Here is a 16,194-nt window from a genome sequence, read left to right as displayed (position 1 = left end):
TTTTGATCAGCATTTCAATTGGATTTTTTATGTTATTTCTACTCGGAATAATAAACTCTTCGAAAAAGTGTCCAAAGATTTTTCCTCATCGTTACCTTCCTTGTAGAATTTGTATGGCTGTAAAGGAATGGAATGACGGAATATGAATAGAAAAATTGGGACATTTGTTTCCGACAATAACGTTGCGTTTTTTTGTAAAGATATTTTTGTCCTTTAAATTGCTTCTCAGTTCAGAGTGGTATGAAATGTAAGCTCTCATAAGTTGACATTTTAAGTTGTACAAAGAAACATCACGAATTCCCATCGATTTTGTATTTAAAAAATAAGGAAAATGTCTACAGCAATCACCTTCATCGTAAAAATTGCGGGGAAAATTTTCCACAAACATGAGCGAAGCTCTTGAAAGGTTTCTAATTCTGAGCTTTGCGTTTGGTCCGCTCGAGCACAGATCTCTACTTACTAGATAAAGTAACAGAGACTTATTATAAGTTATATTTACATGGCTTACAAGGTTGAATCTCAGACATTGTTGCATTGCTTTTTATTGCTTTCAAATTCAAATTGAGAAGTTCAATGTTGTACTTGAAAATTTGACGTACTATACGTATTCCTTAATCTTTTCTACATGTTCCCAATTCTTGTCACTACGTTTACTTTGTACCTATTCCATTTTATAAATTTGCCTGAAAATCATTGATATGCACTATACATAATATATGGCGAGATTTTGACTGAAACTATGACCCTCAAAACAAACTTAATTTTATACCAATATCGCTTTTGACGGAGTATTTTGTAAAATACTCCGTCATACGACATAAAAAAATATATTTGTGGTGACAGCGAATCTTAGTAAATTCTTCATAATACGCGGTCTATGGGAGAAAGTCGCTAGTCTATCGCACCGAGCGTTTGAATACGAAGCAATAATATTAAAGTTCTTTGCGAATGCTCGATGTCGCATGCATTTCTTGTATAAAAGTCATGAATAGCGCTGAAAATTCTCGAATGCCTTTGGGAGTTTTCAAAATAAATGCATTGCTGTTTTTGAATGCACGAGATTAAAATGTGAGGATGCCAATATTGTGCTAAAAACTTTGACAGAGAATTTAATAGAAAATACAAATACTGACTTAACTGCTGTGGTGCAACGACCCGAATTGGATCTTTGTCTCCTACACCAAAGACCGCCATGCTACCTACTCTGTCCAAAGGCGTCGAGTTTGCTTAGGTCTTTTTGCACTTCGTCTCACCGGCGATTTCTAGGGCGTCTAGATGGTCTTCGGCCAGTCGGTACTCCAAAATACGCCCTTCAAACAAGACAAAGAACGTAAACAAATGGAGTCCTGGGAATCCAAAGCATTAGGGCTGATTTAGACGGCGCGCGGACTTACATGCGATTTTAGTTACATTGCGGATTGTTGGTTACGTCCAATTCAACCGACTGATCAAACCGCAATGTAATGAGACTCGCATCGTCTAAATGAGCCCGTCACGAGGGACCGACAAAGAAGACCTTTAACTGGGTACAGCTGCGGAATAAGTAACAAATATCTACTATACGAGTACAAATGCTTTGGCCTTATCTGGGATTGAATTTAGGCACATATATCACGTCCGCGAGTGATTTAGTAAAATTTATGCGTCAAATAAATTCAATTTTCAACTGGGATTCGGAAACGGTCGACGTTAAATCTACTATGACATAAATCGACAGCGATACATTTAATATTTAATCATTTAAGGGGTCAGTAGGTAAGTATTAAGTACTTTTCCCCTTGCTTGTCCCTTGAAAACCCTCTGCGGCATGGGTCGAATTTTCACGAGTATTATGAAATCTCTTAAAGGCTTACGGCACCCTTTGAACAACCCTACCCTGTGATACCCTATGGTATATCCTAATCATTTTAGGTGATTCCGAACTTTGTGTTTTTTTGTTGTTATATTAATAGCAGCGCCATCTCTCTCGCCGCGCTATACCGAAATCACCCCCATGCTCCTTTGTTTGAGCTATTAAAATGTATACCTAAGTTAATCAGTTTTTCGCTAGCTCTTATAGTAATAAAAAAATCGAAATAAGTCAAACGTATAGTCATAACTAGCTATGGTTAATAACTGATATAATTTCAATATTTGAATATTTATTTTATAATATCAATATTAAAGAAGGAAAACGGGGATACAGTTTGTATGGAAACGAGATCGTTCATTATCGTTTTACGATTAACGGCCTGATTCTAATTTTAATATGCATCAAAAATTTGATCTAGATACGATATAGATCGGATCTCTCATTGTCAAAAGTGACATTCTGCCCAATTCGAACTTTGAGATACGTCAATTAATAGATCTAGGAACGATATGGATTAGATATGTCAGTGTCAAATGTGACGTTTCTTCAAACAAAAACGTCACTTTTGACACTGACACATATAGTCCATATCGTTTCTAGATCTATTAATTGACGTATCTTAAAGTTCGAATAGGTACGGCAGACTATTGCTTGAAGGATTCACGAAGAATTTGAAACTAGAATCAGACCGTGTGTTCTTATATGTATATCTGAATCGTATAATGAAACTCCTACCTGCGACCCTCAAACTCTCTAATTGAATATTCGATCTAATCTATTCTGTCCGGTTTTAGCCAACAATGGCAAAATGAATTATGGAAAGCCAATCAAGCTTTAATAACTAGGTCAACTTTGCCAAGCGATTCATCATAGTGCCTCATTTAATTACTTCACAACTTTGCCTACTAGCTCTCATAATTAATTCCGTGCAATTTACTTTCGTTATTTGTGCGGGTACAATGAGCCCTTAGGCAGGGTGTATACTTATTTTTAGGATTCCGTAACCAAATGGTAAAAACGGAACCCTATTACTAAGACTGTCCGTATGTATGTCTATCTGTCTGTCTGTCTGACACCAGGCTGCATATCTCATGAACCGTGATAGAATGCCGTTTTTTGCTCGATATTACGGAGTGATACGGAACCCTTCGTGCGCGAGTCCGACTCGCAGTTGGCCGGTTTATTTTTTATTTATTTATTTAGGTTTGCCAACAGATGCAATAGGTACAAAAAAGGCCATAATACTGTAGCAGCAATGCTGGTGTAGTTTGAAACCGAACGATACCTTAATGTGCGTCCAGATCCAGCGAATGCTCCGAGAATACGCTCTTTAGTTCGTTTTTGATTGCGCGCTTTTTGCGAGTCTTGCATGCCGTTCTCCTTTTTGTATAGAGAATATTCTCGTTCGAGTATATTTCCTAAAATAAACGGAGATTGTTTTCGAGACTGGTACATCTCTAAAGATAGACCAAGAAAAGTCTGCAGCGATATTGATAGCCCACGCAGTGCAAGTGTTATTTTAAACGTTCTATGAAATTATGACGTATAAACAACACTTGCACTGCGTGGGCTATCAAATTTGCTGCAGACTTTTCTTGGTCTATTAACTCTATGGATGCGTAAATTAGGTGTGAAATGAGTGCGAGTCGTCACTGTCAAATTGTTACACTTTATTGGTTACGAGATGCATTGCATATCATGTCTTGACATGATATGGACCCCGATTCAGACCTGGATGATCGCCTTGGACCTCCAAGCCCAGCTTGACACGAATCTCATGCACGATTTTCACTTGATTTCGCATGCACCGATTAGCGTGAGCGATTTTCAAGGTCATATCCAAATAAGATCAAAACTATATGTAACAAGTTATTAAAACTAAAATGAGTCCATCAAGGTCACACCATTGCAATACCAAAACTAACTAATTGTAATATCTGAATACGCTCCCTACCCATGAAACCACAGCCTTTGTTTGTACCTACTAATTAAATTCTATGTTTATGTTTCCCGTTTGCGTTTGTGTTACCACTTTTCTTTAAGTTCTTGTTTAGTTTACAATTAAAACCAACTGCGATTGCCATTTTAATGATAGTTTGATTTTTCTACTTTTTAAGGTCCCTTTAGTTATACAGGATGGCCAAAAAATAAGTGCATTCCCGTTGCCAGAGAGGTTTTGGGATTATATTGAGCAAGTTTTACTATGGGACCAACCCGAATTCGCGAAAAAAGAAGTACCTTCCCATAGAAAATGGACCAGCCAAAATGTATGAAACATCCAAATTACTTTTTTACGATTTCAGGGTTGGTCCCATACTAAAAGTTGCTCATTATAATCCCAAAACCTCCCTGGCAACGGGAATGCACTTATTTTTGGCCTCCCTGTATAATATACATATTATAATAATATTATAGTTACGAGACCAAATCAAAAGTTAAAGTTGCAGCCAAAAGCTTCAATGAAATCAATTTCCTTGACTTTACAAGTTTACATGCATGTTATTATGATGTAACTTGACTGGTTCCAATATATCGGCTTAATTATTTACAAGGCAATTTTCCCTTCACATAAATAAAGTAGAAGTTACTTAGAATCGGTCTACAAATATTTAACGAGCCTATGTGGTATCGTAATGGGCACCATGAATTATACAGGCGAATATAATGGGGTGTTTTCCAGAAGCATATCAACATTTTGCGAGGGCAATTATAAGGCCTACCGAGTAACTTTTACAATGGGACTAAAATTGCAAAAAAAGGCTTATCCATGGAAAACATCGGTATTGATTGGATCAGCTATAATGAATGAAACAGCATTTTTTAAGATATCTGATTGGCCATACTCGATTACGAAAATAGAAAATAAATCTTGTTTGATAATTATGAAAGAAACAGCGAATAATAATTCCTCTTAAATACATAGCCACTTATGAAATCGTAACTACGAAAATAGACTAAAGGGTAAAAGCAGTTTTACCTATAAATTTATTATATTATATCCATATCCCATAATATGGCTAGCTACTAATTGAAACAAGACGTTTAAGGGAGACCGAGGTGAGTTGTGACAGAGGAGAGTTTTGTTGTGAAGTAGTCGATTTTTACAAGCTTTTATTTAGTTTCACCTGACCGTTGTCTGTAATCAAATCTTGCAAGTTAAATTTGATCCACTCCCCGGTTTCCGATTGAGCTGAAATTTTGCATACATACGTAAGTCGGGTGACAATGCAATATTATGGTGTCATCGAGCTGATCTGATGATGGAGACCAGAGGTGACCATAGGAAGTCTGTGATGAAACAACGCAACCTAATTGTGTTAGGGGTTTTTAGAATTGTCTCGATGAGTATTAGTTGTCTGTCGTAAGAAAAGTACAGTCAGCGATAAAAGCTTGTACCAAAAATGAAATTTTTGCCGAAAACTTATTTAGAATCTATTGACTAATAACCAGCTCGCAATAGCGCGTGTTGTTAGTTCAAGTTACTAGCTAACAAACGCGCACTGTTGCGACCTCGGTATTAGTTAACAGGTGGATGGACTGTGTGAGAGATGATATGAAACGAACGCAAGTGAATGATGAGATGACGGGCGACAGAGAGGTGTGGAAGAGAAAGACATAGCTGCGACGACCCCAAGTGAATGGGACACAGGGACAAGGGCAAGAGAATGATGATGAACATTATGCTCTACAAGCACACTTTTGGCATTGACGAAACCATCACGATGGAAGCCATTTCGTTGGTGCGAATGAAAAAACTGTCATGTATTTTTAAGCTACTTCTCAGGAGACAAAAAAAAACTGTTTGTTTTCCTGTTTGTAATATATATTTGTTGCACCTGTATTGTTTTTAATAGATCAATGGTTTGTACATGATACTCACGAAGAAAATAAACAGTTTAGTTCGTAATATTTTACAATAAGTATTAATTATTTTAACCAGAATTTTGCTACATAGTGTCTTAAATTTGGTTCACTTAAAATCGTCATGTGTAAAGTTTACACATAGCGATTTGTTGCCAAAGTAACGTAGTACGAGAAATGATATCGTAATCCACTCTACAATAAATCGCCATGTGCAACATTATCGCCATGACCCTCGACGGAAAACAAGGCATTTAATTTCGTTATGTGCTAAAAAAATCACATAGCTATTTTTTTGTACAAATGTTGTTCTGTGTTCACATAGCGCAATTAGTTATTTTCAAAACTAATACAGATATAAAAAATAATATTATTGTGGATAAAAAAAAGGAAATTAAATATGCCAAAATCAAAAAATCTAAAAAAAAACAAATAGCGATTTTTTTATTCGCACCGACGATTTGTCAAAAGAAGTAGAAATCCAAAGAAATACTTGCCGTTATACAAATAATGCATAGCTAATTTGACTGGTTACTACTTCTATCACTTTTGCTGACTGTACCTTTACCTGAGGGCCTACTGCGAACGACGTTCGACGTGTTGTCTCCCTGTCACACTTACGTACGAATTCACAAGTGCGACAGAGAGGCAATACATCGAACGTGGTTCGCGGTAGGCCATTTTACGTGTTCGCGTGGCTCCCCCTATAAAATTCCTGTATGATTCACGACTGTAAATAATAGTGGTGTGGGTAGGGTTTTTATTGTAGGAGTTTCCGTTTCCGGGTTATGTCATTTTATTATATCTATTTATCAGGAGTCCAATTCTGTTTCAAAAATTTGATGTGGTTTTGATATTATTTGATTGTTACAACAAATAACAACAAATTTGTTAAGTAATTACTTAAACATCGTCATTGCGAAATAATAACGTCGATGGCGATTTAATAATCACATTCGAATTTCAAACACCTCTGAAAAATAAAGGATTTTAATTCGACCTCATTTCTGGTATCAGTATCACAGTGCAATTCGAGTATTAGATCTATTTCTAATATGATACTGATCTGTCAGTGTTAAAAGTGACATTTCTTAAACCAAAAACGTCACTTTTGACACTGACAGATTTAATAACTAAAACTCGAGTTGGCGCGTCAGTCGAGTTGGCGGTCGTAACATGCGGTTCCTAAACACAACCTTAGAGAAATATAGTAAGAATAGAGTGCTTACTCCATACATCAGTTTTGGTACCAAAACGACTATTATTTTCGTAGTAGGAATTATCAGTACCGCTACTCGATACTAGATGTCTCTCGTGTGGCGACTCACGAATTGTATTGAACAACAATTTACAACTAATATTAGAAGCAGAAGGAGTTAAAATAGAGTTCCGGTTATAATATTAGCTAAAAATTGTTGAGAATTAGACTTTTCGGTTGCCGCAACATCTTTGCGTCAACCGTTCATCGTTCCGTCAAGTAGCAGTACTGATAATTCTGCTATTAGATGCTAGATGTCGACTACGAAAATAATAGTTGTTTTGGTACCAAAACTGATGTATGGAGTGAGCACTCTATGTACTTTTTTTTCTATGACACAACATAGAGAGTTTATAATGATTGTTGGCATAATTACGCATTAAAACACTCGTGTGATGTTTTTAAACTCACACTCGTATTTTAATGCCTTTCATTATGTGGCAGTCACATAAACTACTATAAAACGGAATCGGCCATCAGGTAAGGGATCGTTTGAACGGCCGTGTTTATTGGCGAAGCACTTTTCCAATGTCCTTGGGAATTTGTGTTCCGTGAAAACTTTGTGGGCGAATGGTTTTTATTTCTGAGGTTATTCAAGGGTGTTTTTTGTGTATATTCGTTTATTTTGTCAATGCACACATACTTTCATTACATGTCAAAAATATTCTGAAGTCACCGTCTCACGGCACATATGCTGGTCGATGCGGCGGCAGGAGCGGCCGAATAAATAATGAAAACCGGACAAGTGCGAGTTGGACTCGCCCACCGAGGGTTCCGTCCCTTTTAGTATTTTTTGTTATTGCGGCAACAGAAATACCTCTGAAAATTTCAACTGTCTAGCTATCACGGTTCATGAGATACAGCCTGGTGACAGACAGTCGGACAGACTCTGACAGACTGACAGACGGATAGTGGAGTCTTAATAATAGGGCCTCGTTTTACCCTTTGGGTACGGAACCCTAAAAATGACCAAATCTAGAGGTCTCGGCGCCGAATACAATTTCGTACCTTTTGGCGTAGAGACCCTTGGCCCGTGGGATCCAAGTGCCCTTAAGCTTATTGGGGAACTTTCCAAAAGGTTAGGTTAGGTGTCCGCAGAGCTGGCACTTGGCAGTTTCCTCGCTCAAAGAATAATAATTAGTCTTGCAATACAGCGAGGAAATGCTGCCAGCATCTACGGGACCATGCATTAGCATAATTGTTTATTTTTAGATTTAGGTTTTAAGTTTAATGGTTTAAATGTAATTGAAATATGTGTTAAATTAGTATGCAAATAAATTTTTGAAGATTAAATAATAGAAAAAAATTCAATTGTTACATTTATACGTTTTTCACTGCATAAATGTTTTATTGTTATAACCTTTATTAATAAAAATATCTGGAACGGTACTCATTTCTTAAATTCTGATATGGTTTTGATGTTAATATATTCGTCTATACTTGTCGATGCGCACAAAATTCACTGCGACTCGTGTTATAAGGCATCTCGCACGCTCTTATTAGTAACAACAATAACACATCAAATAACAATAATTATTTATTTATATAACAAATAAAAAATAATATTATAGAAATTTACAGACTATATAGGGTCGATAGGTACCCGTGTAAATGTGCCTAGCACGCTGCTGGCGTTGCGTCTTTGAACAGCCAGCGAAATATGCTGGACTAAAATATGCGCCTCCAGGTTTGAATATTTATCAAATTGATATTGTAAGAATAATAATAAGCGTAGAATTGTCCTCTTCAACACGCGTATTTCAATATAATCTCAATAAGTCATCGTCAAATGGGTCCCTCACACTTGTCCCGGTTTATTTAGGGTACTTATCGTAATTCCATTCGAATGGCTCGGCACTTGAGCAGGGCTCGACTTGATACACGCACAAAGGGCTTGAGATCGAGTATTCCGGTTGCCGTGACAATTGGGACAATGTCTGGAGATAAGAGTGGGGCTCTAATAATACTAAAGAACCTATTTATTCTCAATGATTATTTATAACTCAAGATATGTTATAGTCGTTCCAAAAGTGAAGCGCTTACCTTGTGACAAATTGCACAAGTTACCTTGAGTCTCACTAGGCAAGCGAGAAATGTGCCAAGAGCTCCCTCTCACCGAAAGAGAAAGAGACGAGTTCATGTTTAACAATGAGTATGACAAAGATGAATGGAATGCGAGAATTAATCAAAAGTAACACATTTTTTCGTAGGTATAGAAATAAATATGGAAATATTTTTTCACGCCACTGTTCGGAAATGTGGCAATAGATGGTCTAAAACCAAGCTGGAAAGTAGGCAATAGCTGTAGCACCTGAACCACCACTACTACAATGTTTCATTGTTATCATCATCTGTCATTGGTAATGGCTCGCTACAGCAATGAGTATTATTAAAAACATAAAAATCAATAAAAGGTCTTTTGTGGCGCAACTTTTTCCTTTAAAAATAAAATTAGGTTATTTCAAGGACCAATTTCTTGTTTAAAAAAAAATACGTCAAAACCATTCATTCATTCAGTCAGTTCATTCGGTTCACGCTTAAGGCGTTTTTTACTTTTGTAGCTGTTTGTGGTTTTTTACCATAAACGCTTCTAAAGGCCGTAACACACTATCGCACCGCACCGCGACCTTGGTGCGATATCTCTTTCTCGCTCTCACTTATGGGTGCGACGCACCAAGGTCGCGGTGCGGTGCGATAGTGTGTTACCACTTTTAGTTTAGTTTAGAGTCGGTATGAAGCAAACAACAGAAAAACGCCTCTTAAAAGTGATAAAAAAAGTAAAAAAGGCGGGATCGGAAAATACTGAATTGGATAGTGTAAATTGTGTTTGACTAAAAAATACAAGAAACACGTATCTACGCTCGCTATAAAAATTTGTTCTTCTAGTGAAGAAAATTATATTCTTACGCTGACGCCTACCGAAATTCAAGAGACAACACAGGCAGTGGCTAGTAATTTGCTAGCAGAGAAATCGCGGGCAAATACTTATAGTTATGCAAATGTTTTCTTATTTCCTCGCAGTAGTCGTGAAAAGCACTATGTGATGCCTCGGCCGGAAACGCTAAAGATGGACTCGTATTATTTGAGGGCCTCCACTAACGTGCCGGCCCTCAAACTCACTCGTCCATCTTTTAGCGGTTTTCCGTCCTCTCCTACAATGTACTATTGTGCTCCTCATGTATAAGTATAACCTATCTATAGTCATATAATGTCATTGTTTATTCTACAATTATTGTTGAGATTTAGAGAATGCGTCGCGAGTAGGTATCTAGGTATACAGTATTTGTTCGCAAGGCTCGCATAAAGTATGCAATCTTCAGCAAACATGCGTGCGCAGACGTTGTGCATTCATTTTTGAAGTGAAAACTTCTTTAGCGGCGCTGTGCACTTTTTGTGATGGGGAAAAAATGTTAAACTCGCGACAGGTCATGTGACCGACAGATTCGTAACACGTAAGACGGACACGTGACCTGATCGAAAAACTATTACAATGTCATTGAGTTTTCACTTCTGCCGGCACTCCCGGAGTGCAACCCGTTGTTTTTTTTCTTAACCTGTTAGTTAAGATTACTGTATTACTTACTAGATATTTAAGATTATCAATCTCTCCTTCACGGGACAGGCATTGCCTAGTGTGGAGGTCAGTAAAAACTGTATCCAAGTGAATATTTTTCGGAAACAAAGTATTTTTTTTATATTCTCCCACTGCTGGTTAAACGCTTCTCTCCTTGATGCCCAGAACTCCAGTTGGTTTACTTGTTCCGGCCAGTTACTTATTGCTGAAAGTAAATAAGTCTACCAAGTAGAGTCTACTAAGAGCCACTTGCCCCATCCCACTAACCCGGGGTTAACCGGTTAAACCTGGAGTTACCATGGTTACCAGTACAATATGACAATGGGGTAACGGGACTAACGGGATACCTAAGTGATTTAGGCGAGGGATTTGTTGAGCAAAATTTTCAGAGTAATTGAGATAAAAGGTAAAAGCCCGTGTGATGGTCCAGTCTTTGCAAGTTTCGCGCAACGCGTCCACGCCATATCTTTTGTCTCTTTCTAATACGCCCCCCCCCCTCCCTAATCTCTCTACGTTCTCTCTTAAGGACAGTTATTTTCTTACCCCCTTATTCATAAACGCTCTACAAACCTCAATTAGCTAATAATCGTTTGTCCTTTGACTATTTTTTTTATTTATGTATTTGATTTGAACATTTCGACTTATGTATTTGACAGAAAGGGATAAAACATAATTTAACTAAATGAGTACCGTAAAGTTTTATGAATAAGGGGTTATTCATTTACACTTCATACAAATGTATTTTCAAAGGGCCTAAACGCGGCACAATAAGGTTATGATTATGACATCTCGAGGCGAGAATTCCCAATATCACCATTTCTGCACGGAACCTCTAAATGGGGTATTGTACGTAAGAGGCTTTTATCTATATCGGATAGACCAAAATGAAAATTGGGTTACGAAGTCTCAGGAGAACATTGTGACTTATTTTATGAAGTGCCTTATGAAGTGTCTTCGCTGGATTCTAAGGCACTTTTGCGTGAAATCTAGACTTGTATGTAACTAACCTTATTACTATCAGCTATATTAAATAAAATTGCAAACTTTAATTTGAATCAAACTCACTTTAAGGAGGTCCTCTACAAAAAATAATTTAGGCAACTAGAGTCAGCCCAAGATAAGTCTGCAACGATTTTGATAGCACACGCAGTGCAAGTGTTATTTTTACGTCATAATTTCATAGAAGTTTGACGATTAAAATAACACTTGCACTGCGTGAGATATCAAAATCGTTGCACTTATCTTAATCTAACTCTAGCTCTATCAAATGTAAAAAAAGTTTCGTTTTTATGGCCACATTCAAGATATTGCATGTAATATTCAATATATTGAAAGGTTAAAGAAGCTATTTGCATTTATTTAGCATCATTTCGCAACGTTTTGTAATTTATCGGGCCATTACGCGTCATATCACATTACCTATTTAGCATCATTCCCCTTTTTGTATCGTTTACCGTCATATTACATTGTTTCGCATAGTTGCGTTTCATTTTTTCTCTGTTTTCGCGTCATTTCACCTAATTTTCTGTTTTGCTAAGCGTCTTATCACTACGTTTTATATTGTTGCAGATATAGGTACAGTCAGATCCAATGGTAGCATTCAAAATTATCTGCTACAGTCGAATTGTTCTACATATAGAGATATTTGGCCCGATTCCAACTTTAACATAATATGTCAAATACTACGTCTAGATGCGATATGGATTAGATACAGATTTAATGTATTTTAATGTTCGAAACGGGCCGTTTATGTGTTTTAGTTAAGCTGTTAGATAATGGTACCTAGATACTTTTGATTCGTAGTTTGCTCCGCTATTTTTGATTCTGAGTAAGGAGTGAGTGAGTGAGTTATCTATTTGTACCTACCATATTTAATCACCGCGTCTTTGGTAGCATATTTAATAATTTTAATTTTAATTTTATTTTATTGTAATTTTATGGAAGTTCTTTCTGGAATAAACAATTTCATTTCATATTTATTTGTTAAGGCAAATATACATGCTTTCCCCTTCCACGCAGTTTTACATGGCCAACACTGGAAAGTGACCATTTTTCACTGACACTGGAAAGTGACCGTCCACAGTGGAGACATATTGTGCAGACGCAGGTGCGTGAATTTGAAGCCAGGCGACGCACAGAGCTCGACGTTAAGCGTGACGAGCTAAAGGCCAGACCACCTGTGGCCATCACGTATAATTACGTCGGAGGGGTGCTGACATGCAGCGAATGTGGCCGCACATTTGCTGCAGAGATTGGCTACGTCAGTCACCTGAGAGCGCACCAGCGACGCTCTCAGCTGTAGCAAAGCAGTCGCTGTAGCCGAAAACGGCTAGGAGATGATGATGATGATTTAATCACCGCGTCTTTGGTAGCATATTTAATAATTTTAATTTTAATTTTATTTTATTGTAATTTTATGGAAGTTCTTTCTGGAATAAACAATTTCATTTCATATTTATTTGTTAAGGCAAATATACATGCTTTCCCCTTCCACGCAGTTTTACATGGCCAACACTGGAAAGTGACCCTTTTTCGTTGCTTTCATGTGTACTTGTGGGGCGATTGTAATATCCCACAGTCCCGGGGGAACCGTAACTTTTATTCAAATAATGGTGCGTCGACGTAAAGAGCAATTTGATGCCCGCCGCTACTTCAAAACCGTCGTATGTGCCTTTATAACCTATTCTAATATGGACCTTATGCTATAGGTAAGAAGGTACACAATCAAATGGATACACTTTTGCAGTTACGATAGTTATAGGGTGTTACACACGAAAGTGGAAGTTTGTAAGGGTTTAGGAATTTTGTGATCTTCCCTTTAGTTAGCTGAGAAATACTTTGACCTCTCAAACTACGAGTATATACTGACCTGGGGCCCATTTCTCGAACGATATTAGCTTCGAGCAACACCGGCTTCCGACACATCGGAAGGGAGGGGCCCAAGTGATATCTCACCGTACAAATCTTTCTGAAATTTTTCGCGGGGGGAAAGGTGCACACAGTCGCACTTCTCACACACTTACATACAAAATCCAATCTGTAATGACGACACAAATACATAGAAAATGACACACGTCAAAGACAAATCTTGCAAACCTCGATCTCTTTTTGTGTACGGACGAGTGACAATTAAGTGTCACAACACGCACACTAACACATTTTCGTTGAAGTATGTTATTGTATTCTGAGAGATGAGAAGTCGGATTTGTCGCTCGACCGATCCGCAATTTGTACTGGGCGAGCAAAATCGATAAATCCAACAATTACATGAGCCTAAAATATAATAATTGTGTTTGAATGTAATTAAACGTATGATATGTAAAAAAAATATTACATGTGAAATGTAACACTTTCTTTTTGTAAATTTGATGTCCCCGACCTCTTTTTATAACAAAAAACCGAGCAAACAGGCATTTTTGTGCAGCAGTGTTCACGCGCGCGTCTGGACTCGGTCTAGTGAAAAATCCAAGTGCAACTAGTTTTATTACCCGCGCTAGATTAGATTGACGCGCTAATCTTGTACCTCGGCAGAGGGGAAATAGTGCGAATGCCGCCTCCCTTCCGTGTTGCTCGAAGGATATTAGTCTAATATTATTAGTGTGTTGCCATGGTAACTATCATACGACTTGACAGTTAGTGGACTAAATGGGCCCCTGAACAATTTTTTTATCAAGTAGAAACGTCTGCGAGCGATACTACGAGTACATTTTTTTTATATTACATCTTACATCTGGTAAGCCTCCGTAGCTCAATTGGCAGTAGCGATTGGACCGGTGTTCCAATGGTCGCAAGTTCGAGTCTTGCCGGAGGTATCATTTTTAATTTTTTCCTTTAATATAAAAAATCATACCTAATGACCTGGTTATGGTTGATTATAGTTCAGTAGTTTTTATTTTAACGTCCTCCTCCAATCTCCTTCGTGGGTCACTACTGACCCTAAATTTTGAAACTTTCAGTCTTGTATTTTTATTATCATACCCATTAATGTTTTAAGTGTCAAAGTTATTGTGATAAATTGCTCATTTTCTATTTATTGAACTAGATTTTGCTATAAAATTGAACATAATTGTCATCATCTCTATTCTAAAATAAACAACAATGATATTAACAAAAAAATTAATCCTTCAATGATATTGGAAAACAAGCCAATCTTCATTGATATTTATTAAGCCTGAATTTCGGTAAATTGATAAAATAAATAATGCTAAGAATAAGTGGAATAAGCCGAAAAAGACTGACCGAAAAATTGCGAGGAAATCAAACATGAATCGACTTAAATATCTACCACAAACAGATTAGTTGAATGACATGGTTGATTTGGAGATGGTTCGGTTTAATAAAATAATACAAGTAAACGGAGATTACGTTACGACTTAGACAACTTCATTAATAACTGGCCGGAATAAGCTCAAAACCGGGAGTCGTGGAAATCAAGGGGATATGCCTTTGGCCAGCAGTGGGACACTATAAAGGGCAACTATATATATAACTATAAAAAAAACACATTAAAGTATAAGCCTATAGTAAAGCCATACTTAATAAAAATACTATAGTTCGTTTTTTTAGCATTAGAAAGAAGGTAAGCGATCTTGACATGTCTTTTAATTGAAAAATGCTGTTTAAAAATCAGTAACTATTACTTATGAAAGCAGAAGAATATAAAGTCATCCTATTAGATTCATAATTGTTACATATTTACCGTGACTTACTTTTAAAACGTGTTTTTCAATAAAAAGACACATCAAGATTGTTTACCTTATTTCTAATGCTAAAAAAACGAACTATACAACGTTTAGACGGTTCGCTCTTTTATGATACCTATACAGGGTGGCTAAAAAATAAGTGCATTCCCGTTGCCAGAGAGGTTTTGGGATTATACTGAGCAACTTTTACTGCGGCTACATTTGGGCTGGTCTATTTTCTATGGGAGGGTAAATGTTTTTTTCGAGATTTCGGAGTTGATCCCATAGTAAAAGTAGCTAAGTTTAATTCAAAAACCTCCCTGGCAACGGGAATGCACTTATTTTCTAGCCATCCTGTATAGGAGGCAAACGAGAAGATGAATCGCCTGATGGTAAGCAATAACCATCGCCCGCGGACACCCGCAACAGCAGACCTACACCTACACTGCCTTAGCAGTGTCAAACTAAATGACATATGTGCTAACGTCTGCGTAACGTACTTTCTATACCATCTTGCTCGCACTAATAGGTATGCGAGTACGAACAAGATGCATAGAAAGTAAGTTACGCACTCGCTAGCGAATGTCAGTGTCAAACTGATGGTAGCCGTACAGATGTAGTGGATAATTATTTTTCATCATACGATAAAAAAATACTTTCAAGAACTTTCTACTTGAACTTCAAAAATACTTTGAAAATACTTTCAAGGAAACTTACGAACGCGTCTTGCTATTTCAGTCAGTCTCGGTACAAAAAGTACTGACAATGACTGAACTAGCATGACAAATACGAACGTTTCCAAGGAAATATAATAGAAAACAATTATGCAATACATCTCTACTGTTATATAGTCTAGCTATGCGAGGTAGGAAATTAAAATAGATAAAATCAAAATCAAAATCAACATTTATTCAGCAAATAGGCCACAAGGGCACTGTTACACGTCAAGATTGAATTTACATACAAG

The 16,194-nt window shown here is 37.1% G+C and overlaps 1 protein-coding gene and 1 non-coding gene across 2 annotated transcripts in view; both read left to right on the top strand.

The window, feature by feature from the left end:
* LOC134791629 (uncharacterized) overlaps positions 1 to 16,194 on the top strand; it is a 178,913-nt gene that overhangs the window by 41,992 nt on the left and 120,727 nt on the right. The gene's annotated exons all lie outside the window — the stretch shown is intronic.
* Positions 14,283 to 14,357, top strand: Trnat-ggu (transfer RNA threonine (anticodon GGU)). The gene has a single exon. It is a non-coding gene; the product is annotated as a tRNA-Thr (tRNA).

The sequence above is a fragment of the Cydia splendana genome, chromosome 6, assembly GCF_910591565.1.
Source record: "Cydia splendana chromosome 6, ilCydSple1.2, whole genome shotgun sequence".
NCBI lineage: Eukaryota > Metazoa > Arthropoda > Insecta > Lepidoptera > Tortricidae > Cydia > Cydia splendana.
This window is presented reverse-complemented; position numbering and strand designations above follow the sequence as displayed.